The sequence below is a fragment of the Stegostoma tigrinum genome, chromosome 9, assembly GCF_030684315.1.
Source record: "Stegostoma tigrinum isolate sSteTig4 chromosome 9, sSteTig4.hap1, whole genome shotgun sequence".
In the NCBI taxonomy this organism is placed as follows: Eukaryota; Metazoa; Chordata; class Chondrichthyes; order Orectolobiformes; family Stegostomatidae; genus Stegostoma; species Stegostoma tigrinum.
The window spans coordinates 66192826-66217426 of record NC_081362.1 but is presented as its reverse complement, the minus strand read 5'-3'; the positions used below and the strand labels follow the sequence as shown (position 1 = coordinate 66217426).

Below are 24601 nucleotides of genomic sequence, written 5' to 3'. Positions count from 1 at the left end.
GGACCCAAAGTTCCCACCAACTCTCCGGCCTAAAAGCTAAGACCTTCGGTTGCCTCCATTAAATCCAAACCAAAAATCCAACATTGGCACCACCCAACCAATACTTGCTAATTTATCTCAGTCTTCTGCACATTTCGAAGTTAAGAGTGCCTTAGCAGCTTTAGCCTTGGGTATCTCAATAAATATAAATCATTATAAAACCATGTTTGAGGTTTGAAATGTGTCAAACAATTTTTCGCCTATTAAATTTCACTTCTTGAGGAAAACCACTCCTGAAAGAAATTGATGGATGTCACAATTTTTTTCACAATAAGTGTACTAAAAGAATATAGATTTCAAAGAAGGAACTGGGGGTGGGGATACGGGAGAGAAAGTCAAGTAAATGAACCACCTGGTACCAAGTGAATTGGGTTTTGAAAATGCTGTTGCTAGCAGCTGTAACTTCCTGCACTCTGCAATGTTGTATGTGCTGCGGATTGTATCACAGCCTGTTCTCTATAACATGGTGTCCTTTATTCAGGTTCTTGTTTCCTGTTATTGTAAACTTCTATAACCTCGACACGCCCAGCTGCTGGCATACAGTGTTCAAGTCGTAATTATGCTTCTTGCTTTTACCATAATTCTCTCCCTCTCGGGAGGAGTAAACAAGCATTTCATTAGCAAAACAAAAGCTGTGCAATTCTCAAGCCTGCTTTGGGTACTTTTGGTGAGAAAACGATTGCTCAGTTACGCAATTCGAAAATATTCCTGCCAGTTCAAGACGTGTAACTGATATAGAAAACATAAACAAATTCTGCAGCATGTTGGTTCTCCCATTGCAGGATGGAACGATCTTAACTCACCGTATAGCAACATCATCATGCTGGAGAGAGGCTACATATCCATGCTCCATATGTAGGAGGGGATTCACTTAATCATGCAATCTTGCTACACTACAGGCTGTTAATAGCATTTTGAATGTGCAATATGCTAACTAACCCATTAATAATACATTCTGTCTTCATCAAAATTAGGTCAATTAGGCTTGGTAATGGAAACACAGAACATTTTACTCTCTGTCCTGGCATTTTTGGACAGGGTGGGTGGGCATTTAATCAGATAGAAGGTTAGCGGCACCCCACCACCTTCTGACTTCCACCTGAATTAACCTATTGACAACCTTCCCATCTTGCCACATCCTGAGTCTTAGCCTGCTGGAGCTAGTATTAGACGAGCAGCAGCAGGCTCTGTCACAAATGACAGAAGCATGAGTAAACCTGAGTAGCAGCTTATGGTCTCCCAGGCAGAGGGATAGAGAGTCACTCATTCCCAAGACACAATGTCCGATCGATGGACCTGACATTAGGAATGGGGTAGTTGGTCCACTCCTACCCTTGCCAAATCCCTGCAACTTCTCCTTCATCTTACCCCCACCCAAGCTAATCCTCTCCCGCTGCTACTTGCCTCTGCTCTTGCTCTAGGTCGCTTGGTGATCACTGATGCCTGATTGGTTGGCCTCATTCAGAAGAGGCATCAGGAGTCTCTTGTTGGATTTAGTTCCAGGCAGAAGGCAAGACCTCCATCATTTCCTCATTCGGCCCACAATGACACTAGTGTTAACTGGACATTCTTTTCCTGGACTTAAAATCCAGTTTTCATTTCCAGAAGGCCTTCACCTGCTCAGAATTTCACAAAGTGTGGGTTGTGGGTGCATGAGAATGTAGGGAGCCATGTTAGGAGGGCTTCCTGATACAGTTCCACCGCTGGAGACATTTTAGAAGAGGGACCAGATACTGATAGGAAGAAGTAAAGAGCCTGTTAAGGTGATTTTCCCAGCTTGGAGGTCCTGAGGCCTTCTCCCTGTGTGGGGAGTTCACTAGTTTCAGAGAGGTGACCACTCTGGGGTGTGGGATGATTGGAGCTGGAGTCTCCATGCCCCATGGAGAGGACCCTGAGCAGGGAAGACCAAGGTCCCCAAACCCCACAGGCAAGCCAGAACACCCTGCCTGCTTGGTCCCACTGAATGTAAATATTTTAACGTGCCTCCCTGAGGATGCCTCCAAACAAAAGAGCTTCCTGATGCCCAAGCTATCATAGCGATACCCATTCCTCTTGGTGGAACCACTGATTGGGAGGCTACCTCTGTTAAACATACTGACCTAATCCCCCTATCGACCCAAGGGGGCTCACTTAGACCTAATGACAGGGTCCAGAAGCCAATGGTAAAATTCCTGTCTACTGCCTTTAAAGCACATTGTTCAAAATGAATAAATCATGGGATGCATAAGCTTGTTTTTAAACAGACAAGGAGATGGAATTGTTCTGTGCTAATGGTGCAAAACAGACAGTGGATATTTTTCCCTGTCAAACAAGTTCAAATAGGTTGCCAATCAGTCACAAGCCCATTTCTCATTACCAGCAAAGAACCATTACTCCTTAGAGTCACCTGTCCAGACACAGAGACAAATGGACATTCTCAATTTCAAGTTAATACATTGAGCATTTACACCCTTCAAGTTTAGGGGTGTGACATCTCAGTCAATTTATTCATGTGTAGCAAATGTTGTTGGAATGTGATCACTAACACTAACTCAGGATAACTAAGGTCTATCCCAATGCTTCTTCTGCCATCTCAGTTGAGATCACTTAATTCAGCACAAACCAGAGTTTAAATGTAATAAGTTCAACAGCATAGACTCAGTCACTTATACAGAATGACCCAAAAGGACCCCATTCGGCCCAAACAGCATTTCCATTCTGCATGAAACTCCTCCCATTTTGTTTATTTCAACTCACTCGCTATATCAACGTTCTCCTTTGTCTGCATTGCTCTCATTTTAAAAATGTCACTATTATCATACATGAATTACCACACTGATGTGCAAGTTGTGGGATAAATTCATATGTTGCACGGCATAGGAAAATACTCGCCAAATAGCAACATTTGAAGTTTCTAATGATCTGCTCTTTAGCGAAAGAACATCAATTTTAAGGCATCTCTCAAATTCTCAAAGCTACTTAGATTCTGTGCTCATTTCTCTGGATGGAGTTGGAACACACCACATTTAGAGGTGACAATGCTATTGACAAGTTAAAGCTGGCATCTATCACTTTGGTCACCTCCGACTACCGCAAACAGCACTTGCCTTGACACCCACCTCATGCTGTAAGTACTTCGAAACATAAGTAACATGAGGTCTGTCAATTTAATTTTTCCCCATGGTGTGGAGGCCAATTATAATCTTGTAAATTATTCTGAACAAGGAGTTTAAAAGTATCTGTAAATTATGAACCTCAAATATCACTTTTAAAAACAGTCCTGGCTCTGAATTTTGAATCTCAATGGCAACATAGTTAATAGCATAACTTGAAATAAAATATCCTTTGATTTAATGGTGTTAAATTGTAGGCAACTTCAATGGCAGGAACCTTAATAGAAATGATTTTCTATCTGTGCCCATTGAGCCAATTGATGGCTCAGTTCAGAGATGCTGCATGTCCTCCAGTGGTTTGACCCTACCATGGCCACTTCTTAGCAGATCTATGGGGTGGGAGTGCAGGACCTCTTTGATGGAATTCCATGGTGCGAAAGGGTATGACGCCTGCACTAACTCAATGCACGATGCACCACCATCATAAGCACCATCAACTCACGTACTTCCCAAGTGCTGGAGTCTGTCTATCTAGCCTCCCCATTGCTTCTAGGGCACTTCAATGTCCTGAAGCTGCAGCAATGGCTGCCTGTAAAAGTGGTGGTGGTGCAGAGACTATTGAACAGCCAGGGGTCTGATTGAACCAGCTGCTTTTAGAAGCAAATCTTGGGCAGCCGCTCTCGGCACCAGTGGCAAAATGCCATTTCAGACTCCACCAAAACATTTATCCCAATTAGTCAATTTTCAAGAGTGCATTAAACATAAGGCTTAACATATGGAATATCACAAAGAATTTCATTCATTCTTGGTGCATTTCTGGCATTTTGGCCGGAATGCTTTAAGACTCACTGTTAGAGTGATTCCAATATGTTGTGTTAAACAGTAGTAGGAAGTGGTTCATTCCAGTAATTCCCTGCATAATTCCTGATCTCACTGTGCTTTCCTAGGGAGGAAAAGGCCAAGCATTCTACACGGGGAAGGGGATAGGTCTCTTGGGAGAAAAGCAAGCCGCTACATAGTACAACATGTACTGTCCAGTTAAAACCAACATTGGCAAAGTCATGAAGGTCATTGCACCTCTGTCAGCTGGGGATTGCCTATGATGTAAGGAAACCAGAGAGGAAGAAGTCAAAATTAATATCTTTAAAAATAACACATCAAAAGGTACACTGTTAAAACTGCAACATATAAAGCTAATTGAGTCTCAGTCAATTAAGGTAACTCTGCAAATGCAACCTGCTTTAGCTCAATTCTGCATCAAGGAGATAAAGACATTTAATTGAAGGATTTGTAAAACCACTACAAATGAAGTGTTGAGCAATTGTTCAAATCATAACCACTTACAAAGATAGAAATTTCATTCTACTGTGTCATTCCATTCCTGAGTCAGACTCTTCGAGCAACTTTTACTCAAGGCTCAAAATGAGTCAGCTGCGAATCTGGGGTGGCACGGGCTCAGTGGTTAGCACTATTGCCTCACAGTGTCAGGGATCTGGGTTTGATTCCAGCCTCGGGCAACTGTATTTGTGGAGTTTGCACATTCTCTCCATGTCTGCATGAGTTTCCTCCAAAGATGTACAAGTTAGGTGGATTGGCTGTGCTAAGGTTGCACATGGTGTGCAGGCTAAGTGGATTAGCCATGGTAAATGTGGGGTTACTGGGATAGGGTCTGGGTGATATGCCCTTCAGAGGGTCGATGTGGACTTACACAGTCATGCAGCACAGTAACAAACCCTTGGGTCCAACCAGTTCGTGCAGAATATATTCCTAAACTAAACTAGTCCCACCTGGCTGCTCCTATCTCATATCACTCCAAGCCTTCCCTATTTACATTGTTGGGCCGAATAGCCTGTTTCCACCCTGTAGGGATTCTATGATGAATCCAGTCTAGAAGAGAAGGAGTCTGGAAACTGAGGGGTTTTATGCTGCAGAAGGAGTGGGAAGGTGGAACAAATGTTAAGAATACCCAGAGCTGACTGAATGGATGATGTAACGCAGCGTGGAACTGGAGAAACACAGCAGGCCAGGCCGCATCAGAGGAGCAGGAATGTTGATGTTTCGGGTCGGCACCTCAGGCTGAGTGGATGATTGTTTTGTGAGCCACATCCATTCATTTCTCAAAAATGACCTCATTCTTCCAATCACTTACTATTTCAATACACCACCTTGCTCTTGTGTGAACAAATCTATCCAAGGCCTGCAGCATTGTTCCAGTGAAGTCCAAAACTGAGGAAACAGCACCCCATTTTCTGTTCAGGCACTTTAGTCTTCAGAAGTCAACACTGAGTTCAACAACATCAGACCATGAGCTTTGCCCTCTGTTTTGAACACAATCCCCACCTCCCCCATGACTTGCTTGTATGATATTGCTCTTAGCAATGTTAACCTATTTTCTCCTATTAACAGCTGTCATTAACACTCATTGTACATCTTTATGTCTCTTCTACTATCATTAGCACACACTTTGCCTTTTGCGGTGGGTACCTTTAGCACCTTTACTACTTGTTCTTTGCCCTTTTCCTTTCAATGCAAAATCCATCGCTATTCCAATTGTTTCCCTTCCAAAGAAGAGTCATATTGAATTTAGAATGTTAACTCTCTTTCTCCCTCCAAAGATGCTGTCAGGCTTGTTGAGTTTCTTCAATATCTTCTGTCTGTATTTCGGATCTCCAGCATTCACAGAACTTTGTTTTCATCTCTCTCTCTCTCTCTCTCTCCATATATAATATATATATATATATATATATATACACACACACCCATTGCTTCATTATTCATTTCTCCTTGCATTTAGTTGTGTTTTTCTCCACATTAAACACACAATGCATGCTGTATATAAGAAAAATGTGGACACAGGTATGTCCGTTCTAGTTTATTCACTTCCAATATTTTTAAGCTGGCTAGCACATGTGAACGTTCCCTTATATAAATTTCCCACTTGCACACATTTTGGGGTGGTTTTTCATAGAATATGAGTAACTCCCTAAAGGTTTAAAAATGGTAGGCACAATCCAAAAATGGTAATCCAACCTAATTTACAATATATTCATTTTTTTCCAGCAGGAAGGAGGAGGTGGGGCTTCGTTCAAAGGGTAGGGAGTCCAAACACAACCAGGCCATTAGTGCTGAGTTCAAGCAAGCCACATATTGATTATTCAAAGAGCCTTAACCCACAGTGCTGGAGTCACAAATTGAAGGAATAACCATAAACACTCTTGAAGGATAGACAGGGTCTGTTTGAATTTTTTTTCAGAAATTCTGTTGTTCCTTGAAAACCGTTGAAAAATATTATAGGTTGAAGCTCTCAGCAAATTGTCTGCCGAACTATTCTCAATGACAGGCCTCTGATATAGTGTTAAGAGAAAACACATGTCTGTTTTGTCACGGGCTGTCATTAATTCATTATAAATGCTTAGCTGAGTTTCAAAAGCTTCAATGATTTCAGCAGAGTTCTGAGTTTATTGTGTGCTTAACAGTTTAAAGGATTAACCATCTTTGAAATGGATTCCAAACAGAAGTCTGCTTGTTTTTATAATAAATTCATCACTTGAAGAGATTTAAAAGCTTTGCATGGCTTTCATGAATGGGAGTTTTTTTAAAATGTTCAGTGTGTATGAGTGAGAGCTGGATTGGAATGTGAGAAATTTATGTTTTCATCTTCAATTGGTTCCCACAGTCTGCACATGGCGGATACTGGATGACTGGTTACAAAAATTGGCATTGGGGTTGGAGGCACAGAGTTGCCAGAGTGTGAGGAGTGCAGACTGGAAACTACTGAGATGAAGTCCCAGAGAACCAAGGCATGCCTTCTAAACCAGCCTATCTCACCATCCCCTCATCTCCGTGCCCCATGGAATCTACTCTCAGGGTTGGCAGACCCAACTGTATCACACCCAAACAGGTAGAAAATTGGACTTAACCTAAGGTGAGTCTGTTCTATCAGGAAATTTTTCGACTGAAGCTCTCCACCTTGGTATTAAAAATTAGGTCCATTATCTCATTCCGATGCAAGTTGATAATCCTATGACTGAGTTACCAAGGATCCTATTCCTCTCCTCTCTGAAAGTTTTTAACCTTGAGTATAGGGACTTGAGGCTGTTTTCGTTGGAGAGAAGAAGGTTGAGAGGTGACTTAATTGAGACATGTAAAATAATCAGAGGGTTAGATAGGATGGGTAGGGAGAGCCTTTTTCCTCAGATGGTGACGGCGAGCATGAGGGGGCATAGCTATAAATTGAGGGGTGAAAGATATAGGACAGGTGTCAGAGGTAGTTTCTTTACTCAGAAAGTAGTAAGGGAATGGAACGCTTTGCTGCAACAGTAGTAGATTCGCCAACTTTAAGTACATTTAAGTCATCATTGGACAAGCATATGGATGTACATGGAATAGTGTAGGTTAGATGGGCTTCAGATTGGTATGACAGGTCGGCACAACATCGAGGGCCGAAGGGCCTGTACTGTGCTGTAATGTTCTATGATCTATGTTCTATGTTCTATAATCGAAGGAAAAGCAATAAAACTGGCAAATGACATGTACAGGCCCACCTTGTCTTGTTCTTGTGTACTTCAAAATACAGCTCCAGGGTGGCCAGTTCATTCATTACAATGTACTCGTGATCTTTTGCTGAGATTTCACTCTGCGTAGCTCTTAATAGGGTCTTACACATGGCAACAGGTGCAGAAACACACCAGTGCTGCAATACAGCTGTTGACGCTAGAACCTTCTAACTGCTGCCCGCTGGGCACCTTCCCAGTGGAGGGGATAGTGGGTGACATTAAATAAGTTAGGAGTGTCAGTGACTCCACCTCCTTTCTTAAGCAACTCTACCATCTTCTTCCTGACTTTCAAGAGTAACTCTGAAATCCTCTAGCACCACACACAGGCCTGAGTTCAAACCTCATTGGTTCCAACAACTTGACATCTATCAAGCCGCAGGATCAGAGAAATCAGTTCAATATACGTCGAAAATAATTTGTAATGTTTCTTGCTTTGTTTTATTCTTTGACTGATGTTATTGACAGATGTGCTCAATGAACAACAAAATTACTCCACATTATCTCTACTTTATCAGTCAACAAAATTAGCATGAGAATTTAAGCATTTGACTAATAATGTGTCATGGCCAAATATAACTTCCATCTTCTACAGATTTTAATTAATTTACATGATAAGTCATAACTCCACATCTTTTGGGACCTGTTGATGTACGAACTGATATGACAAACTCACTTTAGTAATAATCCCAGACAACAATTAATCACTCTACTGGAGAACAAGATTTCCCCTTTGCGTTTACTTGATGCATTCCTGCCTGTCCTCATAAGGTCAAAAAATCCTTTGGAAAGTATGGAATGAATGAGCTGGTTGTAAATATTCTGTACTATAATTTGAGTTGCTTGAGAGTCTTCTTCTTCATTAATCCAAAAAGATTGCATCTCCAATTGTCCTCTTCTCTTGATCCAGTTTTGTTCAGGAAGTGGCATAATATCAGGACCTAGCCAATAACATGAACAGACGTCCCAGGACTTGGAAACACAGGAATGGTACATTGTGCTGAGGGTATTCATCAAGCAAACCATAAATTTTCCATAATGTAATGTGTATTTTCGTTATCTTACTTTAAAACACCTGCACCAATGCAAGGAGTAGTGTTCTCAGCAGTATTAGTCCAAAATGAAAAGTAAGACTGTCATTTTTGTAATACCTTTCACTACCGGACGAAAGCACTGCCCAGTCAATGAGCTACTTTTAATGTACAATCATTGTTGTCAGGTAGGGATGATCACAGCAGGCAAACTTTTCATGGCAAGGTCCTGCAAACAGCAAAGTGATGGTCACTGGATAACCCGTTTTGATCATGTTTGGCGTCCAAATCTTCCACCAGTCCAAGCCTCCTCTCCCTGCTGCAATTGCCTAAACTCCCAACCTCTGATCTTTCCCTCTGTCCTGCTTATTAATGATGAATCCTCACCTGCACTATAAACTCCAATTCTTCGAATAACTGGCGACCATCCCCAGCTGCGGTCTTCTCTAATTGGCTTCTCCTGTAAACCTGTCATTTGGTACAAGGACTAAAAGACGATCACAAAGTTTTGCCACTAAATTCACTAGATATTCCATAAAGCATTTCCAGGATCGCATGCTCCCGATCCACAACTGCTCACTCTATTCAATTCCTGCTTCTCTGTAAATTCTGGGGACATGTGATCCTAAAGAAGCATTCCTACCCAACTTGAAACTGATCCAATTGAATGGCACATTCTGCTTGAGGAGCTGAATGGCCTTTTCCTCTTCCAGTACTTCTGGAACTAAACTACATAACTCATGACTTAGCCAACAAAAGCTCTCATGACAGAACTATAAGACAATACAACATTGATGGAGGCCATGTGGCCCAACCTACCTGTGTCAGCTCTTTGACAGAGTTTTCCTAGCTAGTCCCACTCTCCAGCTCTGTCCCTATAGTCTTGTATTTATTGTCCCTTCAAGTGTTTATCTTATTACTGAATTTGCTTCTAACCCTTTAAGACAGTACATTCCAGATCAAAACAACTTACTGCATAAAAATTACTCCTGACCTATCATCTTAAATCTTCTGATTACTGAACCTTCTGGCACCGGAAATGCTTTGCCCCGGCCAAAACACTTTCATGAACAAACGAGATAACAAAGTGTGGAGCTGGATGAGCACAGCAGGCCAAGCAGCATCTTAGGAGCACAAAAGCTGACATTTCGGGCCTAGACCCTTCATCAGAAAAAATATCCCAGATTCTCCAGCATCTGCAGTTCCTATTGTCTCTCTTCATAAACTAACAGCCTTGCACATCAGCTCCTATTGTGAAAGTTGGAGATAGAAACCCTACTGTGCCGAAAGAAGCCATCCAGCCCATTAAGTCACACTGACCCTCCAAAAAGCATCCCATCTAGACCAACCCCATGCTGGGACGCCACATTTCCCATGGTCGACCCACCTAACCTGCACATCATTGGACAGCAGGAAGAAACCCATGCAGTCACAGAAAGGACATGCAAACTCCGCACAGACAGGACCCAAGACTGGAATTGAACCCAAGTCCCTGGTGCTGTGAAGCAGCAGTGCTAATCACTGCCCCACTATAATTTTCATCAGTAGTAAAGTTTGCTATTATGTTGGATTTAATTGAGTCCTAACTTCAGAATTGAAACTTGTTGACAAACTTGAGAAACATTGCTAAAGGTTTCCTGGGGACCAATCCAGACCAATCTTATTCATGAAAGCATGGAGACCAAAGCTCCCATTTTTATTTCCATTGAACTCCCAGCCTCATCTATCTTCGTTATTGGTTTACCCCAGGTCATAATAAATATGATTGTCAAACTTGAAGGCAGATCGCTACTAATTGACACATTTATGAGTGCTGATGGGTGAGAAATATCACCTGACATTTTCTTCTGGGCCAATTATTTTCTCAGAACGGAAGGAACTCCTGTTTGTATCCCAAGTAGGGCCAGCTTACCTTGCACATGAAAGAGAAGACTGCCACTTTTATAGAATCCCTACAGTGTGGAAGCAGGCCGTTCAGCCCATCGAGTCCACACCAACTTCCTGAACAGCATCCCACCAAGATCCACCTTATCCCTGTAACCCCTCTGGCTAATTACCTGTGGCTCATCCACCTAGCCTCCTAATCACTGGACACTATGAGAAATTTAGCATGTCTAATCTACCTAACCTGCCCAATTTTGGACCAAGGCAGGAAGCAAGAGCAGCTGGAGGAAACCCATGTCGACATGGGGAGAATGTACAAACTCTGCACAGACAGGCGCCCGAGAGTGGAAACCTTAGCACTGTGAGGTAGCAGTGCTAACCAATGAACCACCATGCTGCCCTTTGGATTTTGAAATGCTTGCTGATACAAATAGAGCATTTGTACATAATCTACAAGTTACATGAACACGTAACTTGTAAGATCCCAACTTTAAAATGGAATGTATTAGTGGGTATGTATAAACATTCATTCAAACATTCGTTTTCATCTCACTGTAGATTTCCTTAATTTATATATATACATATACACACGTGAAAATACAGTGACTGCTGTTGATGTGGAAATAATATCAAGTAACAGAGAAGAGTTGAGACATGTTTGATTACAAACTTGTTAGGTCTATTCCAAAGAAAATAAATGCGGGAATGTGGCCAGGACAATAGTGGGATTATTTTTAGGATGTGGGCAACACTTAACAACTGCAATTAGTGCCACTCCTTACTATCCTAATAAGGCAATAGATTTCTTTTCCTTGAACTACCACAGCCATTATAGTATGATGCAAAAGAGCTATATGATAAATTTCAGAATACTAACTCAGTGATAAAGAAGCAATGGCCATATTTATGCAAGTATTAATTTTGCCAAAACATAAGTAAAAAGAAAAAAGCACTTCACCTGCAAATTAGAAATTAGAGGTAAATACAGCAATGGAACATTTGTTAATGTGAATGACTTGAATCTGCATATCGATTGGGTAAATTAAATCGGTAACAATATCGCAGAGGAGGAATTCCTGGATTTGTTTACAGATTGTTTTCTGGACAAATATGTTGCGCAACCAATGAGAGAACGGGTCATTCCAGATTGGGCATTGTGTAATGAGAAGGGAATAATTAACGAACTAGCTGTGTGAGGCCCTTTAGGGAAGAGTGACCATAATATGACAGAATTCTTTGTCATGATGGAGAGGAATGTAGCTGATTCTAAGACTAGATCCTGACTCTAAATAGCAGAAATTACATTGGCATGAGGCATAAGTTAATTAAGATGGATTGTGGAACATTACTTAAAGGAACAATAGTGGGAAGGCAAAGGCAGACATTCAAAGAGTGCATAGGTGAGCTGCAACAATTTTTCATTCCCATCTGGTGCAAAAGTAAAAAGGAAAAGCTGACCAAATCATGGCTTACAAGGAAATTTGGAAGGAATTTTAGATCCATGGAAGAGGTGTGCAAATTGGCCAGAAAAAAACAACAACAGACCTGGGCAGTAAGAATTCAGCAAAATAGGACATAGTGTTTGATTGATAGAGAGAAAATAGAGTACAAGAGTTAGCTTATGGGGAACATAAAGACCGACTGTTAATGTTTCCGTAGGTATGCAAAGAAAAGAGATCAGTGAAGACAAGTGTTGGTGCCTTACAGTCGGAAACAGGGAAATTTATAATGCGGAATGAAGAAATGGCTGACTAACCAAGTACATAATTTGATTCTGTGTTTACAAAGAAGGGCACAAATAATATCCTAAACATGTTGGGGAACATAGCATTCGTGAGATGGAGGAACTGAAGGAAGTCAGTGTTAGCAGAGAAATAGTTTGGGAGAAATTGATGTGATTGAATGCCAATAAGTCCCCAGGGCTTGATAATTTACATCCCAGAGTACGTAAGGAAGTGTCCTAGAAACAATGGATGCTACAGTAGGAACAAATGGTCTTTTTCCAAATGGCAGGCAGTGACTAGTGGAGTATCACAAGGATCAGTATGAGAACCCCATTTATTCGCAACACATACTAATGATTTAGATGAGGGAACTAAAGGTAATATCTCCAAATCTGCAGATGACACAAAGCTGGGTCAGCAAGTGAGCGTGAAGGGAATGCAGAGATGTTGCTGTGTAATTTGGACAGACTGAGTGAATGAGTGGCAGATACAGCGTAATCTGGGCAAATGTGAGGCTATTCTCTTTGGGAGCAAAAAGAGAAAGGCAAATTTTTATTGGAATTGTTATAAATTGAGAGGGGTGAATATGCAATGAGATCTGGGTGTCCTTGTAAACCAGTCAATGAGAGTAAGCATGCAGGTGCAGCAGGCAGTAAAGGTGGCAAATGTTAGCTTTCGTAGTGAGAGCACTCACTTACAGGAACAGGGATATATTGCTGCAATTTTACAGGGGTTTAATGAGATCACACCTGTTTTAAATAACTTTTGGGTATCCTGTGAATAATTAAGTCTGAAGTTATCAATGGAGAAGGAGGTGATTGAAACTAGGGCATTAATGCTGTGAAACTACAAGGGAAAAACCAAATCAGTCAGAATCCTAGCTGCTGCTCCTATCCATTGGTACAGGCTGGGAATGCAAATGCATCGATATGGAAAGAGTAAAAGATGGGAGTTTCACTGTTTTGACCCTTGGATGAAAAGCACACCAAATCTCACCTGGGCTAGTATTAGTAGTAAGTTGGTCTACTCAGATAATATTTGGAGGACAGCTAGTGTCAATGTAACTGTATCCAACAGTCAATGTCTTCAGGGAAAGGAGAGAAAATTTGAGAAAATGGAATGCAAACCTTAAAATGCAACATGTTTTTGTTTTGCAAACAGAACGTGTCAATGTACACCCAGGGAGAAAAGCCAATAAAATTAGACCATACTTGAAAATAAACATGTTGGTTGTACTGAAGATCCATTTCTTTTATTTGTTCATGGGATATGGTTGTCACTGGGGCAAGCATTTATTGTCTATCCCTAATTTCCCAGACAGCAGTTAAGAGTCAACTCTCTTGCTGTGGGCCTAGAGTCACACGTAGGCCAAAACAGGAAAGGTTGGTAGATTTCTTCCCAAAGGAGCTTGTGTGAACAAGATGGGTTTTTATGATAGTGGTCATACAAATGCCATTAGATCAACTCTTCATTGTAGATTTGATTGAATTCAAATTTCACCACCTGCCTTGGTGGGATTTGAATGCATATCCTCAGGATATAGGCATGGGGTTCTGGATTGCTAGTTTCTCATTTTGGGCAGTGCACTACCCTAGGTCTCTACCTCAACATTACTGGTCAGAGATTCAAATTTGGATCCCTCCATCACAGTTTCTACATTCATCTCAGATAGTCTGCAATGCTCAGAAAAACTTCTGAATAAATATGTAAAATAAAAAGCTATGGGAAGCTTCCCGTGAATTTTCAAAGAGGCATTTATTATTTCACCAGACAAGACTTAAAGTAAGCTGCTTCCAACGTTTTCAGGGCACAGTCACAACTGTTTATCTAAAAATGTAGGCAGTGGACACAAACCTCTCCCATTCATTGATAAAGCAGGAAAGGTGAAAGCAAAAGTAAGGATGGTCACTGCAAATAAAATGTTTATTCGGTCCACCTGTATTTTTATAGCCACTTTTACCATTAAGATTCTCAGGCAAGTGGTTCGTATTTGATACAGATCACAGACAAGCCTGGAAATAAATTTGTTTACGCTCGACACACCTTACTCTTTATATACATAAAGCCTTTTGGGTGCAATATGTATTATAATTAATCAACCTTAACTACAGTTAAATGTTTTAGAAGACTGAGAAGGCAGCAAGGAAGAAAAATAGCCAGGGGTTATGGTGCATTTTCATCCACATTTAGAAATTACGGGCATGGAAATTCAGAAGTGGTTTTAAGTGGTTAAAAAATAATTTTCTTTCAAACGTGCACATAAGTGTTGTTTATTTGCAATGCGTGTTTTTGCAAAAAATTGTAAAATTGTACAAGGGGAGTGCTGCCAGAATTGGATACCAAATCTGACCACATGATGTGTTGCACATTGCCTGAAGCAGTAAATATACTTGTTTTTCAGCAGCTGTGCAGTGCTGTTTCTTCAAATTCTAGAGGCGTCTCTGCTACATCTTTGCTAATGGAAGCATTCTGAGCTATTAACCCTGGTTCAGCAGGCTCTAGAATTCTACTCTATGTAGCCAGATGATTTCATTTGACAATGTTGCCAAATTTTTTTTTAAGAAGTTAAGAATCCAAACAAACAGTCAATTGGTCATGCACACTTGTGTGTTCCAAACCCTCTTACAGTTTTTTGGAATCGTCTGATTTTTGCTCCATTAATTGAACAAAAAAAAATGAAAATAGTAACAGGAAATTGCATTTTTTGTTTGAATTTCTTTATTTCATTAATTCTGCTGTTCATGATTTGACATACATAATTTGTGGAGTTATTGTGTATTTGGATCTCAAAACCCTTGTGGGAAAATATATTGGTACATTGGGTTTCCTGGCACAGTTGTGAGTATAATGTGGGAAGTATTGAGAAAGCTCATTTGGCTTAGTTTTGAGGGTTTGGATGTGTTCCAAAGGCTTAATGACACAATTAACATGGAAGAAAAGTCAGGACAGCATAATAAAAGGGCATACACCTCTCTCGGCAATTACTCCTTCCCCCAGTTTCACCAGAACAACTACTTCTCAATCTGATTGCACGTCCCTTTCTTAACATCAATTTCAGGTGCATCTTTTGCCTCACTATACAGGTGCAGTATAAGAGCTGTTCTGTGGTACACTTCAATTTCTAGATCATTGGATTTTGTGCATATTGACCAGTGCGCACATTAGGCTGAGTTATTGCTCTTGCCAACCTTCAGATTGGAGGTTATATTAAATTGTTTTTTGCTCACCTTTTCGTGTTTGCCTTCCTTAACAAGAATGAAGGAAGATGTTGGATGAGAGACTGTGTCAAACACACCAAGGCAGCTCTACATCCTAATTGCATGTTTTCTTCTGAATGCACCCATGAATTAAACATTCTAAAAATAATATCCAGAAAAAGGATACTTGGCTTTTCAATATATGTTGCATTTTTAAACACAATTGAATATATAATTGGTTTTACCTTCACAAAAAATTTCTCAGTCCACTGTTGCACTGCTTATACACAGCACAATTTGTTCTAGTGTTGAGCTTAAACTGAGCAGATTATCTCAAAATATGTGAATAACTTTAGAAGGGAAGAACCTCAGGAGTTTATATGTCTCAGATTTATCCAAATTTCACTCCTCCTCTCTTGACCACACTGACTCCCTCTTGGAGTTATAAGACCCACAGGTGTACTCGTCCTCAGGTACACAATGGTGTTTTGATGTTGAGCCACTGCTGCACATTCCAGTGGTGTGTAGGTCTGTGGAGGCTGCCATAGCTGGGTGTGATCATGTCCTCACTTGGTGTCTCTGTTTACTTCATGCAAAAGTTGCTGTGCAGTGCCTGGCAGCAGAAATCTTCAATCAGCTACTAATCAAAAAAACTCAAGAAAACCTAAACTCTGCACTGTCTAAACATGGTACTAACAATGCCAAAGGCCATAGTTAACTGATTGTTGTATAACATGCATATTCCTAAATGGATTTAAACTTTTGAGGTCATATTGGCAAAACAGATATGATTTATAATATTGACAAACATGGAGTGGTAATACAGGGAAGCACAGAATGGACAGCAGTCAGCTCAGTAACACTGTACTCAAAATTGCAGAGATGCCAGAATAAAGTAAGAAGTGTTTTGTTTTATTACAAGTTGCTAACGTAATAGTGGCACATCTAAATTTTGTTGGATAGTTGCTTCCAAAGTCTGTACAGCAATAATTCTGTCTCTGATTGTTCATGCACAGATGGGTTAATCACTTTGAGATTGTAACACATGCATAAACCACAGCTGTGCCCCCTCTTGCTGTCTGCTTCATCACTTTGTGTAAATATAGTTTTCATGCATACTGAAGGACATTCTGTACTAAGGAACCCATGTCCAGTCATACTCTCACTTCTCTTTCTTAGTTTGCCAATTTTACTCGCCTCTTCTCCGAGTATTTGTTGTGGGACAGATTCAGAGGCAGTTAGCCTGTTGTGTCATAATAAATGATTAAGGCTTGACTGTACAGTATCTTTTTATAAGGATTGGTTGTCAATGTGGAGCATGAACAACATGAAGCCTGTGTTGGAGAAATGAGCAACAGAGCTCCCCCAGCTGATGCAGCACATCTCGTGAAATTTGACTTTGAAGGCACCATAGAAAATATTCCCCAACATATAAACATACTATTCAGCTGCTCACAATGTACATTGAGCTTTATCCCGTTAACACAGGGTCAATGAACTCAGACTCACATCAGGGGCTTTTGCAGACCAATGTGGAACAGAAAACCAAGCTGATAAGGCCCTCATTGAGGCACTAGATGCTAATTGTTTCCGTGCCCTGGCTGAGATCAGTTAGTAGAGCGCACAGTATAATGTGATCCTGAAACTGTTTTGATGTGTGTTTCTGAGCTTCACATTTGATAAACAGGTCAAATAGTTTCGAAACCAGCTATCTCTTTCTCTTATTTCATTCGATAAAAAACATTTGAAATTAAGCTAGAGGTCTTGATTGTGCACTGAATTCACTCTCTGTTCATTCTTCTTCAGGACTTTACTTTGAATCCAACCCAGGCTCACGGGATAAAATTGTTTCAGAGACAGCGTCAGCCTTCCTGCTCCTCTGATGCTGCTTGGCCTTCTGTGTTCATCCAGCTCCACACCTTGTTATCTCATGGGATAAAAGATCTTTTCTCTCCTTACTTCTCTCCTTTTTGCCGTTCCTTTCTCAAGTGTAACATCTGTGGTAGGGATTTTTTGAAATAGTTCAATTGAAGATGAAATGAGTAAATATCTAGATAAAAACAAATAGAAGTCCAAATAGATTTCAGAAGGACACATTATGCTGGAGAACCTGTCTGTAATGGAGATTAAAATCAAAAGACATGTAAAATAAGTTTAACAATATCATACGCAGTGAAACTTACCCACACTAATCGAAAAACATTGAGAATTAAGCGACTATGTTATAAATTTACACACCCCGATAAGAAATTTTATCGACTGATGGAGTATATTGGTAATTCAGGCATGAACTTCCCACTTTTTTTTTGCCCTATTAACTGCATTAGATAGAAAATCTTTGGACCCTGTGTTCAAACCTTCAATTTACACTCTCAACAAGCAAAGCTTCCAGCCAGGATTTTAGATTTGCAAACTTGTCTATATTTTCCAGAATTGGCATTTCTCAGTAAGGTGTGTATAAAAAAACAATGACACTTTAAATTAGAAAATAAAGTTTACTGCTGGCTCCTTTCCTCTGGCTTTCCTAGTAAGTCATGCCAAACAGCATTCAAAATTCTGAGAGGGCTTGATATAGCAGATGCAGGATGGATGTTTCTCAGGCTGGTGTGGCCCGGCACTGGAGAATGCAGTCTCACAATAAGAGGCAAGTTATTTATGACTGAAATGAGGAGGAACTGCTCAGAGAATTGGTAATCGCTTGGGATTCGCTACTCCAGACAGTTTTGCAGTCATAGAATCATAGAGTTGTACAGTACTGAAACAGACCCTTCGGTCCAACTCATTCATGCCGACCAGATATCTCAAATAAATCTCGTCCCATTTGCCAGCATTTTGCTCATATCTCTCTGAACCCTTCCTATTCATATTCCCAGCTAGATGCTTTTAAATGCTTTTAAGCCTATACCCTCTAGTTTTGGACTCGCCCATCCCAAAGAAAAGACCTTGTCTATTTTCCCTATCCATGCCCCTCACGATTTTATAAACCTCTATAAGGTCACCCCTCAGCCTCTGGCACCACAGGGAAAAGAGCCCCAGTCTATTCACCCTCTCCCTATAGCTCAAACCCTCCAACCCAGGCAACATCCCGGTAAATCTTTTCTGAACTGTTTCAAGTTACACAATATCCTTGGATTCAGTTACTGAATATATTCAAGACAGATATTGAAAGATTGAAGAAATCAAGGGATATGGGGATAGTGCAGAAAAATGTTGTTGAGCAGAAAATCAGCCTTGATCTAGATGAATGGTGGAGCAAGCATAAGGGGCTGAATGGCTCATTCTTTTTCCTGTTTCCTGTTTTCCAATCTTCCATTCAGAGCTTACTACAGTTAAACCCAGATCGTTTGCCAAGAAATGTTATGATTGGACCAGAAGTTCTGTAACTTGCTTATTATAGAAAGACCAATTTGTAATATGTGTACTCAGCCCACTAAATCACATATGTTGAAACTAAATTGGAATTAAAACATACAAAATTTGATCCTTTTCAACAATATTTTTAGGTTGTGAAGGATTACTGAAAAATGTGGGCTGAAAATGCTCACTATCAAGAAATATTTTTATTAATTCCTTCACTTCCCCTCTGAGGTCTCCCACGCAAAATCTTCGCCAAGAAAATAACCTGCTTCTAGACCTCAATGTTGATGCCATTCCATTACCATTACAAAATTTACAACAGTATCCAACAGTTCTCTTCCCCTAACTTACCATCTCTCCTTGTTCCTGATCTCTGCCTTTTACTTTGTCTGTTACATTGAACCGTAACATGAAATTTAAACACAAAATGTCCCAAAAATTATACAACAGGAATTCTTTATTCCACCAGCACCACAAACATGAAGGGAAATTAGATTTAAACATGGAAGGCACAGTAATTATATGGAATTAAGTCTGTGGTATATACCTGGTCTGTCTAATCCTTCTTCCCCCATTTTGTTAACTCAGGTCCTCTTGACTGCTCCAGCTATTCTGCTCAGTGTCCACTATCACCATTGTTGCCTGCCAGTGGAGGTTCCAGAATTTTCCTTTATATAGTATTTTTATTTCAGGATGTCACAAAGCATCATATAGTTGTTTAAGTCATTTTTCATTTTTACTTTGGTTGATGCGAGGAATTGAAGACATGACGGAGGTAGAATTCTGTGTCATCCCAACAATGGAGTTCTAACATTAGGCCATCTATCAATGCTGTTAAATATTGGCATTAGTGTCCTCCATTCTGAGTCAAACAGTTCTCAGCTGAAGTCCTACTCCAAATACTGAACCCATGTCTAAGCTGTTGCTTCAGGCTGGCAATTAATATTGTGCAAGGCACTGCCTGAAGTTGTTAGTCTGATGAAGGGTCTAGGCCCGAAACGTCAGCTTTTTTGCTCCTGAGATGCTGCTTGGCCTGCTGTGTTCATCCAGCTCCACACTTTATTATCTTGGATTCTCCAGCATCTGCAGTTCACATTACCTCTGAAGCTAAAACTCCCTTTGGCTTTTTATTTGAGGAAGAGTACAGGTTTACTCTGGTATTCTGGTCAATATTTCTATATCAGCACCAAAAGGAAATGTTTAGTTAGACAACCTTCTCTCTATTTGATCTTCATGGGAACCAGCTATGTGTACATTGTCACCTCTATTTGTCAATATAGCAATAGCGGCTGCACTTCCATTACAGCTTTGTTGGATGTGAAGTAGTAGGAATTGGATCTTGTATGCATATTTTACAAATGGACTGAATGAGACTCAATCCCTGACAGTCACCTAAAATAGGCAATAGGCCACTTCCATATGACCTAAATCACAGACCACATCCATGTCTTGGGATTTGATGACCATTGAAAACATTGTTTCCTTTCAAATAATAGTTTGAGGAATTAAGCAGAGCAGGAGTGCTCCATCAGTCCCCAGAAACTTACCAAAATCATGTTAATGAGGCCCAAGAGGCATCAATCTTCTGGATCAGATGTCCTGCTTACAATATGCTCAAGAGAATTTATAGTCCAAAATGTGAGCCTCACTAGATTCGAAGCTAAATTGCCAGATTGCTATTTCCTTCTTGTAGAGCTATAGTTTTCATGAATTCACTGTATAACTAAATTTCCTGGTTGAAATATTCAGATTCAGAGCTTTGCTCCTAGTCCATGCCCATGTTCCATTGACTAATTAATGGTATTGAAAATCAATTCTTTTTTCTGCTCAAACAAACCATTCTTTCAAAGTTATATGTCATTAAAGGTAGAGAAACAAGTTTTTTTGTCAAATTAATACATTCAATACTCAACTCAAGAGGGGACAATAGTCCCCTCCCTGGTCAGAAAGGGCAAATAATTGGGTGGCTTGACCCCAGAGAGATACCCACCTCCTTCCTGCCACCTCAGGAATAAAGATCTAGGTGAGAAGCTCCTTGATCAGCCTTCCCAACTCACGAAAAATAAAGGCCCCTAAGTGGTCAATTAATGGTCATTTAAGTGCTTAAGCTTCCTGTGGCCTGATCTTCTGCTTTCTTGGTAGATGAGAAAGTGACTGCTTTTCCTGGCAGAAAGACCAGGGTGACATAGCTGCCAGGGTGAGGGTGTCTCCATTTGCCCCAGTCTTAAAATAATTGGGGCATGGAGAGGGGTAGTTTTCCTTAACCAATTCTCTGCCCTTGTCTCTGAACTGAACTTCATGACTTGTCTCTCCCAAGGTCCCTCATCCTGCAGGTTCCCCCATTAAAAAAACACTCACCAGTACAGCTCCTCACAGCTGCACAACCTGAGCCTTCTTGAAGCTCTTCACCTTCCCGAGGCTACCAGCTTTTGCTGGGCAGGCAGCTTCAGAGAGTGCAGGACAACAGTGACTTGAGTGAATGGGAAGACTGTTGGGTACCACTTCAGTACCAAATCAGAGCTCGGTCCAGTCAGCTCTCTCGCTGGTGAGGACCAGAAGTTAATTGTCCTAAAGTAACATCCTTAGCACACAGTGGACTAAACACTGGCAAAAAAAAACTTTCAAAATTGTGAACTTGAAAGCACATCATAGCACTGAAGATTTTCATTTCTTTAGTCTGTCAATGTGGTTTCAAGCCCACACTGAATGCTGCACTGCAATTAAGGTGAGTTTCACTGCTATTTTGTAAAGCTACATCAGATGAATTCATGTTGCTTGGAGTATAGGCCAGGACCAATCTAACACTTGAAAACATCTCTCCTTTGGGGATCATTGTTAACCATTTCCTTCCAAATAACAGTAAAGAACCAGCCACTCATGGCCCTCATCTTAAATAGGTCAATATCTCCACAAACAACAAAGAGAGAATGTTCAACTACAGTGATAATGGGAACTGCAGATGCTGGACAATCCAAGATAATAAAATGTGAGGCTGGATGAACACAGCAGGCCCAGCAGCATCTCAAGATCACAAAAGCTGACGTTTTGGGCCTAGACCCTTCATCAGAGAGGGGGATGGGGTGAGGGTTCTGGAATAAATAGGGAGAGAGGGGGAGGCGGACCGAAGATGGAAAGAAAAGAAGATAGGTGGAGAGGAGAGTATAGGTGGGGAGGTAGGGAGGGGATAGGTCAGTCCAGGGAAGACGGACAGGTCAAGGACGTAGGATGAGGTTAGTAGGTAGGAGATGGAGGTGCGGCTTGGGGTGGGAGGAAGGGATGGGTGAGAGGAAGAACAGGTTAGGGAACTTCCACTCCCCCTCCCACTCTTTAGACATTTCCACTCCCCCTCCCACTCTTTAGATGACATGTCCATCATGGGCCTCCTGCAGTGCCACAATGATGCCACCCGAAGGTTGCAGGAACAGCAACTCATATTCCGCTTGGGAACCCTGCAGCCCAATGGTATCAATGTGGACTTCATCAGCTTCAAAATCTCCCCTTCCACCACCGCATCCCAAAACCAGTCCAGTTCGTCCCCTCCCCCCACTGCACCACACAACCAGCCCAGCTCTTCCCCTCCGCCCACTGCAACCCAAAACCAGTGCAACCTGTCTCTGCCCTCCTAACCTGTTCTTCCTCTTACCCATCCCTTCCTCCCACCCCAAGCCGCACCCCCATCTCCTACCTACTAACCTCATCCCACCTCCTTGACCTGTCCATCTTCCCTGGACTGACCTATCCCCTCCCTACATCCCCACCTATACTCTCCTCTCCACCTATCTTCTTTTCTCTCCATCTTCGGTCCACCTCCCCCTCTCTCCCTATTTATTCCAGAACCCTCACCCCATCCCCCTCTCTGATAAAGGGTCTGGGCCCGAAATGTCAGCTTTTGTGCTCCTGAGATGCTGCTTGGCCTGCTGTGTTCATCCAGCCTCACATTTTATTATGTTCAACTACACACTGTCTAAATCCTGTGTGTTACTACCTCCCAGCCTCCACTTGGTGCCAAAGAAGTAAAATGATTAAATTGCAAAACCATATATATAGAATAGTATAGTAATTAATCATTAATGAATACCTTTAACTAATCAATGATCTCCAAAATGCAGATCAACCCAGCTTGAATTAAATCATTGTCCAGATTTATGTGGTAGTTACTTATGCACTAGTACTGGGCATCAAACCACATAGCTTCAATCAAATCTTTTCATCTTTAAGGCATTGCTAACTGAATGACTACTAAGTTCACGCATGCTTAGCAAGAAACAATTCTATGGATACAGTGACATTTTAGTACATGCTTAAGTTTTGAAGACCGCTTCTGATGAAATTAGCATAGTAGAGAGGTAGTTGAGATTGTGAGTAATCAATCCTCAACCTGCCAAAAGAGGGCTGGGGAGCTGAAGTTGTTGAAATTGTATTCTTCACAATAGCCACTTAAAGGGAAGCTTTAGCAGTGGTCTTGGAGCCGGTCTAGTTGGCAGACATGGTCCACAGAACAGAGGAAGCAGAAAAGAAAGCACAAAGGGAAAAACAAAAAAAAATTGTGCTGTAAGATCTGCATCAATTTTGCTCCAGAACACACACACACACACACACACACACACACACACACACACACACACACACACACACACACACACACACACACAGTATTCCATGAATGAAACAACACAACGCAGCAGTTTCCGGACATCATTGCAGGTCAATAGAATAGATCAAAGCTTCTTTCCTCCCCAACATGCACCCTCCCAGCCACCACCCTAATTTGACCCACTGTGAACAAATCCTAGTTCTGTGCAATGATATGTTTATACAAAGCTCAAATATCCTGTCAAGAAGAATTGCTTCTTTTAGCATGTCTTAGCTCCACTTAATTCTGAAACCAGACAACATTAGGTAAATGGGCTGACGAAGCAGACACTTTCTTTACTTTATCTGACTGAACGGTATTTTGAAAGTTCCTGTTATGTGAAGCAGATTAAAAACATTGGTAAAATTAGTGTGGTACAGAAACTCAGCAAGGAAACCCACTGCATACACAAAATACGATGCATGGACTGTGAATCTAACTAAGAGCTATATGTCAGACAGGACCAATTCAAATGTATGGTTTACTTCAAAAGGTTCTGTGGTTTCTGTATCATCAAGTATGTTTTCATTCTGCAACACAGAACTTTTAGAAACAGACATCTGAACGAATAGCTTTAGCATTCAGGATGAAAGGGGCCTTAAATTCAGTGTGACATGTTGTCAACAAACACAGGAAAAGACAGAAATGAGAAGAATATTAAATTATCAAAAGTGAATTTTTAAAAAAAAGTTAATTCTCACATTAATGATCTGAAGTAGGTATTATTATTACCAAATTCATGTCATAACATCTTCAATGCTTAGTTCGTGACATATCCACAGAATGAATAGTATATCTCACATCAGACTTCATTGACCATTATTGTCAGTTCTGAGAAAATAACATGGACAGAGTCACCCATTCACACTTACTATACCAAACTTTCCACATGAAAATAAAATCCCGAAACATTTCTGTTGAATCTGCAAGTGAAAAACAGACGTTGGCAGTTGCCTAAAGCTCCCTGCACTACTTTGTGTGGAAATAAATTTTATGATGTGCTGCCAAGCTGTTTGAGCAGAGATATTTAATTTGGATCTCATCATATGCAATTTTGGAGTTGTGATTAAAGCAGGTACATGAGTAATTTA

At 40.9% G+C, this 24601-nt stretch overlaps 1 long non-coding RNA gene across 2 annotated transcripts in view; it reads right to left on the bottom strand.

The window, feature by feature from the left end:
* LOC125454771 (uncharacterized) overlaps positions 1-24601 on the bottom strand; it is a 111607-nt gene that overhangs the window by 5007 nt on the left and 81999 nt on the right. The gene's annotated exons all lie outside the window — the stretch shown is intronic.